Source organism: Macrobrachium rosenbergii, chromosome 28 (assembly GCF_040412425.1).
Source record: "Macrobrachium rosenbergii isolate ZJJX-2024 chromosome 28, ASM4041242v1, whole genome shotgun sequence".
NCBI classification, from domain to species: Eukaryota; Metazoa; Arthropoda; class Malacostraca; order Decapoda; family Palaemonidae; genus Macrobrachium; species Macrobrachium rosenbergii.
The window spans coordinates 22,406,947-22,421,517 of NC_089768.1; the positions used below are offsets into that span (position 1 = coordinate 22,406,947).

Below are 14,571 nucleotides of genomic sequence, written 5' to 3' on the forward strand. Positions count from 1 at the left end.
AGAAAATGGAAATTTTCATGCTGGTAAATACCATTCATTTAAAGAAATAATGACAATTTCCACACACTGAATATCACAGCACGCGTATCAGGAGTGGAGATGCAAATAAAGACTTCTTTAAAGATAAGTAAGAAATCTGAAGAATCTGGAACTACTAAAGTCAAACGCCCATGATTTAAAGACCATGCAGAGTATTTATTCTGGAAAAATAACAATAATTTGTATTGTTCACTTACAACGAAAGTATTGTAAAAAACAATTAGACTTTTGCAAAAGTTCCAGAGTTGTAGAATCCATTCAATTACACGATATTCTAGAATCTGAAATCACATTTTATTGAAGGAATCATGATATAGCGTTTACATGGAAAGTCGAGGGCCTGTGTACCAAAATTGCCGTCAGCATTTGCTGAAACGTGAAATAACGCTTAACTTTTTTAGCCCACTGAATCGACCAGTAAACTTACGCGCACACACACACTATATATATATATATATATATATATATATATATATATATATATATATATATATATATATATATATATATATATATATATATATATAAAATATATTAGGACAGCTCACTTGCCACGTACACATTGATCTCAGGACTGACTTAATGAACTGAACAATCAATAGAAATAGTTTGCTTGACAGTGACAAGAGGCTAAAATGTTGCAAGTTGAACCTGACTGGTAAAGTATTTGAATGAGGAGCATCTGAATTTACTTCTTTGCTTACTGTCGCGAGTTAGGTCTAAAGAGAGAGAGGATATGGAAAAGCCAAAAGATACAGGTGCATATTGATGGCAAAAAAGGAGTGAATGGAAAGCGGAATGTCGTGCTAATTTAAATGGTTCCGTATTGATTGATGACTGTGAAGTGGAGTGTTCAACTCGGGTGAAAGCGTCTGAAGATGATTACAAGGCGAATAAGTTGAAGGTGAATGTTGGCTTGAAGATGATGGATTGTGGAGAAATGATGGTGGTGGTGGTGGTGGACTCGTTATGCCATGAGAGAGAAAAGGCAGGGGAGGATGAAAGAAAGTAAGAGAATGTAAGAAAGGTAGAGAATCAAAAGAAATAAGAAGTTAAGAGGGCATAGCCGACTGATCGGTTGGTTTCCCGAAACTGAAGAATTGCAGAGACAATGATCTTCATTTTTTTTTTCATCATGTTTACTAAACGTCACTAGGCCAACTTTTCGTTACAGTAGCAAAGAAAATCCAATGAACACATCCAAAAAAAAAAACAGAAGCTTTCGAAACGAATACCTTTACAGCATGCCTGGAAGAGAGGGCGGTGGAATTAGGGAGTTGCAAGTTACCATGCATTCTTGATAAAAAAAAAATATATATATATATATATATATATATATATATATATATATATATATATATATATATATATATATATATATATATATATATATATATATATATATATATATATAAAACCAAAAGAGGATAACATGGTCTGGACAAGCAGAGAGAACAGTAGTACCTAAATTGTAGATATAGATTTTTCGACAGAAATATCAAGACAGTACATGACAAACGTTTGAGAAAGATAAGTATTACAAGAATGTTGGCAATGTGTTAATGACGTAGAATATCTAAAGGAAGCTAATGAACCATTTGTAAGTAAACGAAAGTGTATCTTTGATTCAACACTTGCTTATAAGACCTGTGACACTAGCTGTCATCTTTTAAATTTGTTTTTTTATTTACAATACAGCCATCCGTATTTGGAATTGACTGTTTTTGTAAAAAAAAAAAAGTATGCACATACATAAAGTAGTATAAAGTAGCAAGTTATAATTCTAAGATTTGTGCGGGAAGAAAGGATACTCTTTTTTTTTTTAATTTAGACTGAATTCTGCGGTTGCTATGGTTTTCTTACACTAAAAAAAAAAAAACAGGTTGAACGTTCTCCATATAACCAGCTCACGCCTGCAAAAGACAGGGTCCCGGGATTCGTTTTTTACGTAAAAAAAAAAAAAAATCTGCCTAGTTCATTTTGAAATGACAGTATTGGAAATACAAATACGCGTGAATGCGTCTCCATTCAAAATTAAGATCTTCACTCCTCCATTTGCAATTCAGACAAGTTCAGTAAAAAACAATGAAAATCATATAAAGCAGATGAACCAACGAAAAACAAAGTAAGAGGAAAACTGGAAATAGAAAAAAAAAAAAAAAAAGCAGTCTTTTGTTAGTCCACATTCCGTCTCCAGCCGGACACAGTTACCTGCCAAGACGTGTTCCATCTTCGTAATCAGCATCACTGTCTGTGTTCCCATCTTAGATTCTTCACCTTGACTTTTCTTATCAATGAGTAATTCTTTAATGCATTTTTAACCTATCCTTTAAAGTACATACATACATACATTCATACATACATACTTTCAATATACATACATTGGTTTGTATGATGACAATTACTTACGATACTTTTACATCACGAGCAATTGTCAGTAAAAACATGTATGTATGTATGTATGTATGTATGTATGTATGTATGTATGTATGTATGTATGTATGTATGTATGTACTTTGACAGTTAGGTAAAATTACTAATGAATAACATGCTCAATGCTAAGAAAAGTCAAGGTACAGAATTCTAAGAACGGAATACAGGAATGCAGACAATATTCCAGTAATCTCATTCTTGGCTCAATAAATGAGCACTAATAATCAATAAAAATTTAATTTCTTCAATCTGACTCTCATCCCACTCAAAACTATAATTTCTTCACTGCGTGAGAGGAGAGCTTTGTGTCAGTTTCCAGTAATGAAGAAAAATGAAAGAATAGTAATAACGTATTGATTAGCCTCCAATTGACATTAAACTACAGTGGGTGATCACAGTGATTTGATCTTTCATGCGTGAAATGTGGAATTATGTGTTGGGTTATATTTAACAAAAATTTACTCTTCGTTTGAAGATGATAGTGTCCCGTCCGCCCACTCGAGTAACTTAACTCTTTTATCAAGATAGAATGTCATTAATATCTCGTATGACCGGGCTAAGAAAAACGAAGAGTAAATTTGTCAAATATAACCCAACACATATTTCCACATTTTACGCATGAACGATGAAATCCAATCAAATCACTGTGATCACCCACTGTACAGTAGTTTAATGTCAATTGGAGGTTAATCAATACGTTATTACTATTCTTTCATTTTTCTTCATTACTAGAAACTGACACAAAGCTCTCCTCTCACGCACACACACACACACACACACACACACAAACACATATATATATATATATATATATATATATATATATATATATATATATATATATATATATATATATATATAATATATATATATATATATGTGTATATATAATATATATATCTATACATATATATATATACAGGATATATATATATATATGTATGTATATATATATATATATATATATATATATATATATATATATATATATATATATATATAGGTGAAGATGAAGCAACGTGATGCTTCAATTACTCTGACTCAGGGTGGGTGGGAATCTCAGTAAGATATCCAAAATTAATTTTGCTTCTTTCAGTACAGAAGCCGAAAAGGCAATGTTTGGTACGTTTCTTTCTCCATCTCCCTCCCCATCCCCCATCCCCCGCCCCACCACCATTCCTGACTCTCATATAGAACGTTTATTCCTTTAGATAGCACACATATTACTTACATGCACACGTGGAACTCATCTCCTTAAAGCAATTTGGCATCTTGAACTTGCAAAATAAATAAATAAATAAAAAAATACAGAATACACATTCATGGAATAAATATGCTATTTCTTCCTCGAAAGATGGACCTGTTAGGATCTGTAATGGTAAAACATATTCCCACAGGCGTAGGTAATATACAGCAAAAATATGTTCGAATATGTGTGTGTGTGTCTTTGTGTTCAAAAGTACTTTTAGTGTTATTGCTGCCGGGTGTTGGCGTTTGTGCCTTGCCTCCTCTTTAGCATTAAATATATTGGTTTTGTAAGGACAAGTTTTGTCGCATGGAATGGGAATAATCTCTCTTAGTTTTTAATACATAGATATATATACTGTATATAATTATACTATATATGTGTGTATTTTATATATATATATATATATATATATATATATATATATATATATATATATATATATATATATATATATATATATATAGATGAAATCACCAAATGTGTTCGGCATTATCGAGTAGCGCAGAAATCGACTTACCTTTGCTAGGTCCGTAGAGCGCTGGTGGTGCTATCTGCAATGGAGAAAAACTATGGTAAAAACGGAAAGAATTATATATACATATATATATATATATATATATATATATATATATATATATATATATATATATTATATATATATATCGCACTCACTTGAACTACGGAAAGTTCATGAAGGTACACCCATTATCTAGATCTTTGCACACCTGTTTTTCACCCAAGTAACTCAGGAGTTCAACAACACGAAAACAGTGAACATTTTTTTCCTAATTTACATACACAGACACACACACATATACATATGAGTATATATATATATATATATATATATATATATATATATATATATATATATATATATATATATATATATATATATATATATTCCTTCAGCAACTTCATAAAGCTGAATGTTAACTCTTGCTCCTGACAATTCTTGAGACTAAAATAAAGAAGAAATTCACATGCAAACTCTTTGTGCAGAAACATTAACATGAAGAGAAATAAGGAACTGAACGTGGTTTTTGAGGCTTAAAAGTGAAGTTTTGTCAACTGGCAGACAGATCGGTAAAGGTTAAATGGTCGGATCCAGGGAAAATATTGTGTGAGCACCGTTTACCTCCCAGTGATGGCTATTTTTCCTCTCCAGATCTGGGTTTTCCGCCAGTCATCTAAGTCTCTGGGTTCATATTTTGAAAATTATATTTAATTCACAATTTTATTTCTTTCCCTTCGTAATCATCTTCCACGAGCTTTATTTTGAAAAAGAAAATTATGTATTTTGAGTTAGTGCGTACTACTCGTCTTGTCTCGTAGAAAAAAAAACAGCTTCCTTATCCTGATAGGATGCAAGATGTCACGCTTGCCCAGTACAAATACTGGCTCAGATCTCTTTTGGTAAGTCAAGTTTGAAGGTCCATGCCAGGCTTAATTATCCCTTCCACCGCTCACTACACTTACACCACTCTGGGGCAATGCTGACAAAAGCCAACCAACCAACCAACCCAACCATTAAGGAAAAAGATGCTCCTTATGCTGTTACAAGGGAAACAACTTACTACATAATACAGAAAAGATAAAAGTTAATGTGTCTTTGTTTTAATGTTTGCCTACGACAAAGGGGAATTAGGAATTCCTCTCAGGGTGGGGAGGAGGGGGGGGCGGTGATTACGTAGGTGGGGCCACTCCTCTACACAGATTCGACCACTGTTTGGACTGTTTATTGAAAGTCATGACGTCAGTGATGACTTAGGAACTGGATACGACGTGCCTGATCAGACTGCTTGTTATCACAAGTAGATATAGTTTCGATAGCAAAGAAGGATAGGAAAATGCGGAAAACATAGAAGATAAAAAAAAATGGATTGGAAACAAAATGAAACAAGGGTAGAGAATAAATCGAAGGATAATGTTTTCTCCCCTACCGAGGGTCCCGCCAGCCACCATCCGAAGCCTTTTCTCTCCTTATATATCACCCTGTCCCTTTCAACTTCTCTCCATCTTAACAATCTGCACAACAACCCCAACCCAATAAAGGAGGGGGAAGAGAGAGAGAGAGAGAGAGAGGGTAGAGGCTGAAATGAAGAGTCTACAAGAAGAAAACCTCACTCCACCCTTAAAGTTCAACAAAGCGTAGCCCCCCCAAACCAAAGCCCTACCCCGCAATCCCTCCCCTGCGCCCTTTATTATTGCTCCTCCCTCCCCCCTCGCATGGGTCCCCTGGGTGCCCGGCCTCCCCAGCAAACCAAAGGGGATAATCGTGGTCTCCCTTTAATTAATTCATAGCACGGTTCTGGTAGCTACTTCACTTATGGGAAAATGAGACTGACTAATCAATCAGATTTGAGCTCTACAATGGGTCGTAAATGATCTGTTTCTTTCTGTTTTTTCTTTCTCCTCTTTGTCTTTTTTGTGGGGGGGGGGTTGCCGGTGGGGGCTTCCATTGCTCTTTGAGTGTGATATCGGTAATGTTATGAGAAGTCGTCGATATTTCTTTTTATTTCTTTTGGGGAATAATGCTGTAAGTATATCAATTATATTATTGTCTTTAAATTTCACCTTCACTGAAATAGCGTACGGAATTTCAGACTGGTGACGAAATTTTCATTAAAACTCCTCTCTCTCTCTCTCTCTCTCTCTCTCTCTCTCTCTCTCTCTCTCTCTCTCTCTCTCTCTCTCTCTCCACGTAAATATACGTCCAGATGCACCGAACATGCAAATTTACATCCATATTAATGCCATCAACGCTAATTTATGAGTGTACTTAATTACACAATCGCACCCACAAAGAAAATCGTCCAAAACAGGTCCTTTCGAGAGCACGAACCACAGTTCGATCTATAATAAACAACACGCCAATCGGTCAATTAAAGCTAAGTTAAAGGAAAATGTTCTTTATAAGAACGGCCACCTTCTGAAATCTAAAGGAGACCCTCTGAAGATAAGTGAAAGAAGCTTTAAAGTTCAAAAATCCCATTAATACGATGGACTCAAGACGTGAGTTTAATATTATTATTATTATTATTATTATTATTATTATTATTATTATTCAGAAGTTAAACCCCATAGGAAATATAGAAAGAAAAGAGATAAGTAAAAGGTTAATTGCTTTAAGGAAGTCATGCACTGCGTCTTCGCTTGAACTTTTGAAGTTCCAGTTGCACGGCACCCTCAAGGAAACTGTTCCACAGTCCAACGGCGTGAGGCATAAAAAGGCTTGACACACGAACAAGAGAAGCTTATTATTATCATTCAGAAGATGAACCCTACTCATATGGAACAAGCCCACAGGGGGCATTGGCTTGAAATTCAAGCTTCCAAAGAATATGGTGTTCATTAGGAAGAAGTAACAGAAAGACGAGGTCACTCACTGAAAAAAAAATAAATTAAGAAATTAATATTCAAATAGATAAAAATGTATGTTAATTATTATAATACAAGGAGAATTGTATTAGGGTGAGTACGGAATTTCCTGCAGTGACAGTGACGTATCACTCAACTACGACAGAATCATCTTCTTGGTTGGTTGCGACGAGACCACTGGTCACAAAACGCCTCTTAATCCCTGTTGTAACACCTCACCACACTTACGGGGCCCTTTTGCGCAAGGACCCGTGCCGACATAAAGCCGGCTTAATTTAACCCAGCCGAGGGACCACTATGAGAGACAGGAAAACAAATGGCGATTTCAACACGATGTGAAACTGAAGAAGGCAACATCTGTTTTTTTACGTTTTTTATATCGAAATTATAAGAAACATTTACGATAATGACAATATATTGTGGACGCTTAAAAAAAAAAATCAGCAAATAGGAAGGGCATCTGCGCAAGAGAAATTTCGTAAAATAACCCACTTTCGAAAAGAATTCAACAGATCATTTAGCCCTATATGAAAATCTATAAAAAAATAAATATATTGTCCGAGAATTATGAGAGTAACGACCATGAAATGGAGAACAAATGAACCAATGACGGAGAGAGAGGAGAAGTGGGATTACAGGAGGAGAAAAAAGGGGAAGGAATGGGGTAGAAATGGGGGGTGGGGAGGGGATGGGACGCTTTTGGCTAGATGAAAAAAGGGGCTATTAATAGGGTCATGACACGTGCTGACCTTATGGGTAGTTGGCGGAAGCAGAAAGGAACAGACAGAACGGTGTCTGGTGGGTGTAAGTGTGCAAATGTGCAAGGTGTAAGTGTGTGTGAGCGTGTGTAAATCGGTGTCTGAGCCAAGCAGTCAATTAGGCTTGGTGGTGAAAAATAAGGAATGAAAGCTTACAAGAGAGAGAGAGAGAGAGAGAGAGAGAGAGAGAGAGAGAGAGAGAGAGAGAGAGAGAGATTATGCTCCTCAGATAAATGAGATTAAACAAGGAATGATTTTTGTTTACTAAAACATGGTAAAGCAGATGTCGTGTATGAATGAAATAAAAAAAAACTAATAAATGCAATTGATAAAACAAGAGAGAAAGAGAGAAAAGTATATGTACACAAGAAGGAAGGTGAGTTTGAAAACGTACCAGTATTTGTCTAAAATGTCAGTTAAATAAAGATTACGAAATCAGAAGAAATCAGACACGACATGAAATGACAGAAAAAAAAGTTTTGCAATGCTTGTCACAAGCAGCGAAAGAAATGAAGTCACTGCTTCCTTGGAAGTTGCGTAAGGCAATGGTACGTTGCTTGAGGTAGGTCATGGATGATCGTTGAGGATGCACACTGGAGTATTCTTCAACAACACTGACGCAATAGTTCTGAAGAAAATGACTGACATGCCTAAAAGGGGGAGATCGTCGAGGACCTCCTCCAGGTAGGAGCTGGAGAGGAAAATGAACAACTATACAATTCGACCTTCTGTAGAATCAGCGAACAAAGGAATCAAGAGACAATATGAACACTATATAGAAACCAATATCAAATCAAAGCGTCGAGAACCTTTATTCAGAAAGTAAGAACAAAGAAACCTGCAGTGAAAGAGGACCTTTAACAGACGCAATAATCGAAGCAGACTATAGTGGACTTTTTCTTTAGACACCATGAAACAAAGTTCAGGCCCGATCTTAGAAATTTATGAGAGTTCTCTCGCGTTCCTGAAAGCTTACCTCCCTGTTGGATGGAAAGCTGGGATAACGAAAGCATTAACAGATCTGTGGAAGATACAAATCCGATGTACAAAAAAAAGAATAACCTTCATGCACCCATCATCTTCATCATAATCATTTCCAATGTCGTGCTAAGCAAAACAGTCTTAGTATTATATATATATATATATATATATATATATATATATATATATATATATATATATATATATATATATATATATATATATGTGTGTGTGTGTGTGTGTGTTACTAAGACTGTTTTGTACACACAGAGACCCTTCAATGCTTGAAAAGACAGCACAAGACAACTTAAAAATTAGAGCCTTGAACAGTATTAAATACACATATAATCTTCTTCTTCGTTTAACGTGCTTTTTTCCCATTTTTCATATGGGGTAAGCACGATGCCTTCTGGAGGCCTTAAAATATTAGTACTTCTTATTTACTTTCCCTGTGTTCCAAGAATCCTTGGATCAACTTGTTAGGACTATGCATCTGCTTTGAAACTGAATTACACAGTTTTATTTACTAAATATATTGGCTCTTGGTATGCGCAAACATTTTCATATGCATGCACTCTATCGCTGTACTCTTGATCAGAATGGGATTATCATCTGTTAGCGATATGGATCCTTCAAATACACACGTGTGCGCCGTACGAACAGACATGCCTTCATACATACACAGTTAAAGGAATTACTGAATATTTGTGTCACCATAAATATCTCTGGACTTTCACCCATTATCGTTATGGATCATCCTCAGCCTCACATACATACAGACATACATACATACATACATACATACATACATACACATAATCAAAGAGATTACAGATTAAATTAACTGTCAATAAACCACACAAAAACGCATTTCATAGGGGTGGGGGAGGATCGGGGGATGTGTTGGGGGATTTAGGATGGGACAGGGGGAAATAACGACGAGGAAATAAAGAAGCAATGAGCTTTTGTGATAAAAGGAGCAGTGTCATTTAGAACGCATAATGTATTGATTCCAGTAAGGGGACATGGCCATCGAGAGGGGATCGGACGACTTTGCTTGCCTGTGCTCGCTGAGAGAGAGAGAGAGAGAGAGAGAGAGAGAGAGAGAGAGAGAGAGAGAGAGAGGTCTTCAGTGACAGGGGTCTCTTCTCTTCCCCATACCCCATCCCAAATCCCCCCTACAGCGTATTAAAAGGAAAGGGGGAAAAGAAAAAACTCAAAGCCTCCCAGTTCTGACACCACGTTAACGAGAAGCTTTGTCATTCATTATCCCCATTTACTTGGTGATTTTGCAGTAAAGGGTCTGAAGGGTTGAGGCCTTGTAATATCCAACCCTCGAATAAGGAAGGGTCAAGTTGACGTTATTTTCTGTTTTTTGCTACTTACTCTGACTATCGTTATGCTATTTTCACCGTGCTTAAAATTTTACTTTAGTGAAAACAGGCGTGTTGTTCTGGCTATTTTTCGTAACAAAACTGACATACAGGTAGATTCGAATGCTCAGTTGGCAAAAATAAACAAACTTTATTTTCTTTATTTGCTATTTACTCTGACTTTCATTATGCTCTTTTCACTGTGATTAAAATTTTACTGTAGTGCAAACAAGTGCGTTGTTATGGCTATATTTCGTATAAAAAAAACTGATATAGATAAGTTCGAATGTGCATTTGGCAAAAATAGACAAACGTTATTTTCTCTATTTGCTTTAAACTAACTATCATTATGCTCTTTTCATTGTGATTAAAATTTTACTGCTACTAGTGCAAACAAGTGCGTTGTTATGGCTATATTTCGTATAAAAAAATCAGATACAGGTAAGTTCGAATGTGCATTTGGCAAAAATAAACAAACGTTATTCTCTCTATTTGAAATTTGCTCTGACTATCACTATGCTCTTTTCATTGTGATTAAAATTTTACTTTAGTGAAAACAAATGCCTGGTTATGGCTCTATTTCGTGCAAAAACTGATATACGGGTAAGTTCGAACGTGCATTTGCCAATTGTGCATTTGGCAAAAATAAATAAATCGAATTTTAAAGCATGAGCGTCGTTTTGTGTGTGTGTGTGCGTGTGCGTGTGTAGTAAGTAACAAATCACGCACTCGTGCTAGCACTAATAAATTTCCCCACTCATAATTCATCAAAAGTGTCCGTGATCATTCACAGCTAATTCAGCGAGACCGCTGTGGGGTAACACTGTAAGCACACACAGCGCTGGAACTGATCAATGGACTTGCATTGTCAAGGGGATTTTCAAGCACGTGACTCACTTCCCATCTGTTCACAATGGGGAGGAATAAGATTTCAAGGTCTTTGAGAAGTGTACCTGGGACCGTTCTTTAGATTGTGGTTACAGGACGGAATGCTTCGTCTGCAATTAATTTGTTAATTTATCTACTTTCTTTTTTAATAACTGATCTCTTCTTTCTGTATTTCCCAATACCTTCTGTTACTTCTTTCGAATGAACACCGTATTCTTTGGAAGCTTGGATTTCAAGTCAATGGCCCCTATGGACTTGTTCCGTATGAATAGGGTTCATCTTTTGTATAATAATAATAATAATAATAATAATAATAATAATAATAATAATAATAATAATAATATAAGGCTCATGAGACTTCTGCACCATATATGAAGCTTCTTCTTCCAAAAGAAACTACATCATTACTTGGCTTTTTGACATAACATATGGGATCCCAAATCATGAGTGCTTCAAAAAGGCACCAAAGTTACTGAAGTGACTAACCAGCAGCTCACTTTGGCTTTTTGAGGTGTGGCTGCTTCTGTAGACCCCTAAGGTTTGTTGCAAGTTTCAGCACCAGTTTTTTTTTTATTACAAAAGGGGTGTATTCTGGCTGACTGATTTTAAATCATAACCATGATAGAAAATACAATGATTGAATTTTAAAATTCTCATTTTTAAATATGGCCAATTTTATTTTTAAAAAATCAAGTGGTGCTTGAATTGACAACACTTCCTCTCTAAGACGTCTGGATAGAGGAATAATTACCCTCCACATCCTGGCGTTCAGAGAAGCGCCTTTTTAAATACAGGATTTTTCTAGTATTCTTTTTTCAAATGAGATTTAAGAAAAGAATCCAAGAGGTGAATTAGAGTAGTGACGGGAAATGTAAGAGTAAGTGAAAGTTGCGCTCAAAATTAAATTAAACAAAATTTCTGGAGGAATTTCTTCCTCCAGTTAAAGGAATGTATTCCTCCAGTTAAAGGAATGTATTCCTCCTGCTAAAGGATTATTTATTCCTACAGTTAAAAGAAATGTATTCCTTCTGTTAAAGGATTATTCATTCTTACAGTTAAAGGAATGTATTCCTCCCGCTAAAGGATTATTTATTCCTACAGTTAAAGGAATGTATTCCTCCTGTTAAAGGATTATTTATTCCTCCAGTTACAGGAGTGTATTCCTCCTGTTCAAGGATTATTCATTCCTCCAGTTAAAGGAATGTATTCCTCCTGTTAAAGGATTATTTATTCCTCCAGTTAAAGGGTTATTGCATCGATGATAACTGTAATTTTTAAATCCATGCCAAATCATGTGATAAAAAAATTTTTTCCTAGAAAAACGATACACTGAGAGAGAGAGAGAGAGAGAGAGAGAGAGAGAGAGAGAGAGAGAGAGAGAGAGAGAGAGAGAGTACATAGCCATAATTATAAACTTTCAAGCAAATCCAATATGAATAAAATTTGCATTTTTACAGAGGGTAAAGTAATATGGTAATGGCCTCACTACCACTGCCAACTTTTATTGCTGCAGCTCTTTGTTGATGATCCCCGTTTCCCCTCCTTCCTTAGCACTTGGACCCTCGTAGAAAATTTGGAGAAAACTGCATGGACGCGGTCTTCAAACAAAAGAATTAAATTTCAGATAGCACGAGCGAAAAACTAATGCTTGTAATAATCGCACAAGAATGTCATAACCAATCAAATTTCTGCCACTTGCACTCCATATAAAAAATCGAAGATAGGTTATTTTGTTAAATAAGAGTTCTAATTTTTCCTTCCTTTTTTTTTCTTGATCTTTTTCATTCATTTTATCTTTTTTTTTTTTACGTATTCATGGCCTGAGTACTACCCTAAAGCAAATCACATCGTACTCAAGTATTTTTCTTTTTTCTGTATTTCCTATTATCTTCTGTAATTTCTTTCATATGAACTCCATATTTCTTGGCTTAGAAGGTTGGATTTCAAGTCGATTGCACCTGTAGGCTTGTTCCATATGAATCGGGTTAATAATAATAATAATAATAATAATAATAATAATAATAATAATAATAATTGTGACCATTATCATAGGAACACCAGGCACTGTCCCGAGATCCCTGAAAAGAAACCTGGAAAAACTAGATGCCGAAGTAGCTCCAGGACTCATGCAGGACAGCGTGCTACTAGAAACAGCGCGTATAGTGAGAAAAGTGATGGACTCCTAAGGCGGCAGGATGCAACCCGGAACCCCACACTATAAATACCACCCAGTCGAATAGGATGAGTGAGATATATAATAATAATAATAATAATAATAATAATAATAATAATAATTATAATAATAATAATAATAATAATAATAATAATAATGGTGTATATGCTGGATTCCTTCGATCTTCGACAAACACAAGTAAAAAAAATGCGCCGAAGCTTCTTCGGCGCAATGAGTTTTCTGTACATCATGTACTCAAGGCCGCCGAAAATAGCTCTATCTTTCGGTGGTCTCGGTATAATGCTGTATGAGCCGCGGCCCATGAAACTTTAACCACGGCCCTTTGTGGCCTGTCCTATATAGTTGCCAGACGCAAGATTATGGCTAACTTTAACCTTAAATAAAATAAAAACTACTGAGGCTAGAGGGTTGCAATTTGCTATGTTGGTGATTGGAGGGTGGATGATCAACATACCAATTTGCATATCTCAAGCCTCAGTAGTTGTTAAGATCTGAGGGCGGTCAGAAAAAGTGCGGACGGGCAGACAAAGCCATCTCAATGGTTTTCTTTACAGAAAACTAAAACTTACGTACTGAACGACCCCTGTGGCTTTTGGCTGGATATTCAGCAGCGACGATTCATATCATCTGCTGAAGCTTATCATCCTTGTCATGGCGCTGAGCCAGTCCAGTTCTGAGCAAATTCCTTCTTGTTAGTTTAGGTCTTTGTATCATCACTGCTTCTTCTCAGACGCCGCAACAGATTTTTTATCTTTGTCATCACGTTTTATCATTGCAGTTATCTGAATGATCGCAATCATCTGCGAATAGTTGCAGAGATATAATCGTAACTTTCATACACCTAATTTATTTTAAGTGGCCCTCAAGCCATACAAATTAGGAGCGATTTCCGCACACACACACACACACACATATACACATACGCATACACATTGAAGCTTTTAAAATAAGACAAACTTCAGACAACTTTAAGTGATGCATGAATGGTTCTGTAGAAAATTTAATGAACTAAGTGACTGCTTTTGTGCGTGTGTGTGTGTGTAAAAAAACTTGTATAAGAGAAAAAGTATATACTGTGTATATATATATATATATATATATATATATATATATATATATATATACATACATATATATATATATTTATATACATATATATATATATATATATATATATATATTCAATATTGAGATAAAAGAACGAACAGAAATAAATTCCAGTGAATGCGGTAAAATACATTGTCGCTCAAAAAAAAAAAGACAGAGTATATTAAA

General features: G+C 35.4%; 1 long non-coding RNA gene across 1 annotated transcript in view; it reads right to left on the reverse strand.

Annotated features, from left to right (window-relative positions):
- The window catches only part of LOC136853910 (uncharacterized), a 352,798-nt gene that overhangs the window by 322,364 nt on the left and 15,863 nt on the right, over nucleotides 1–14,571 (reverse strand). The window contains exon 2 of the long non-coding RNA XR_010857573.1: nucleotides 4,239–4,272. This is a non-coding gene — a long non-coding RNA (uncharacterized lncRNA). The remainder of the gene's footprint in view (nucleotides 1–4,238; nucleotides 4,273–14,571) is intronic.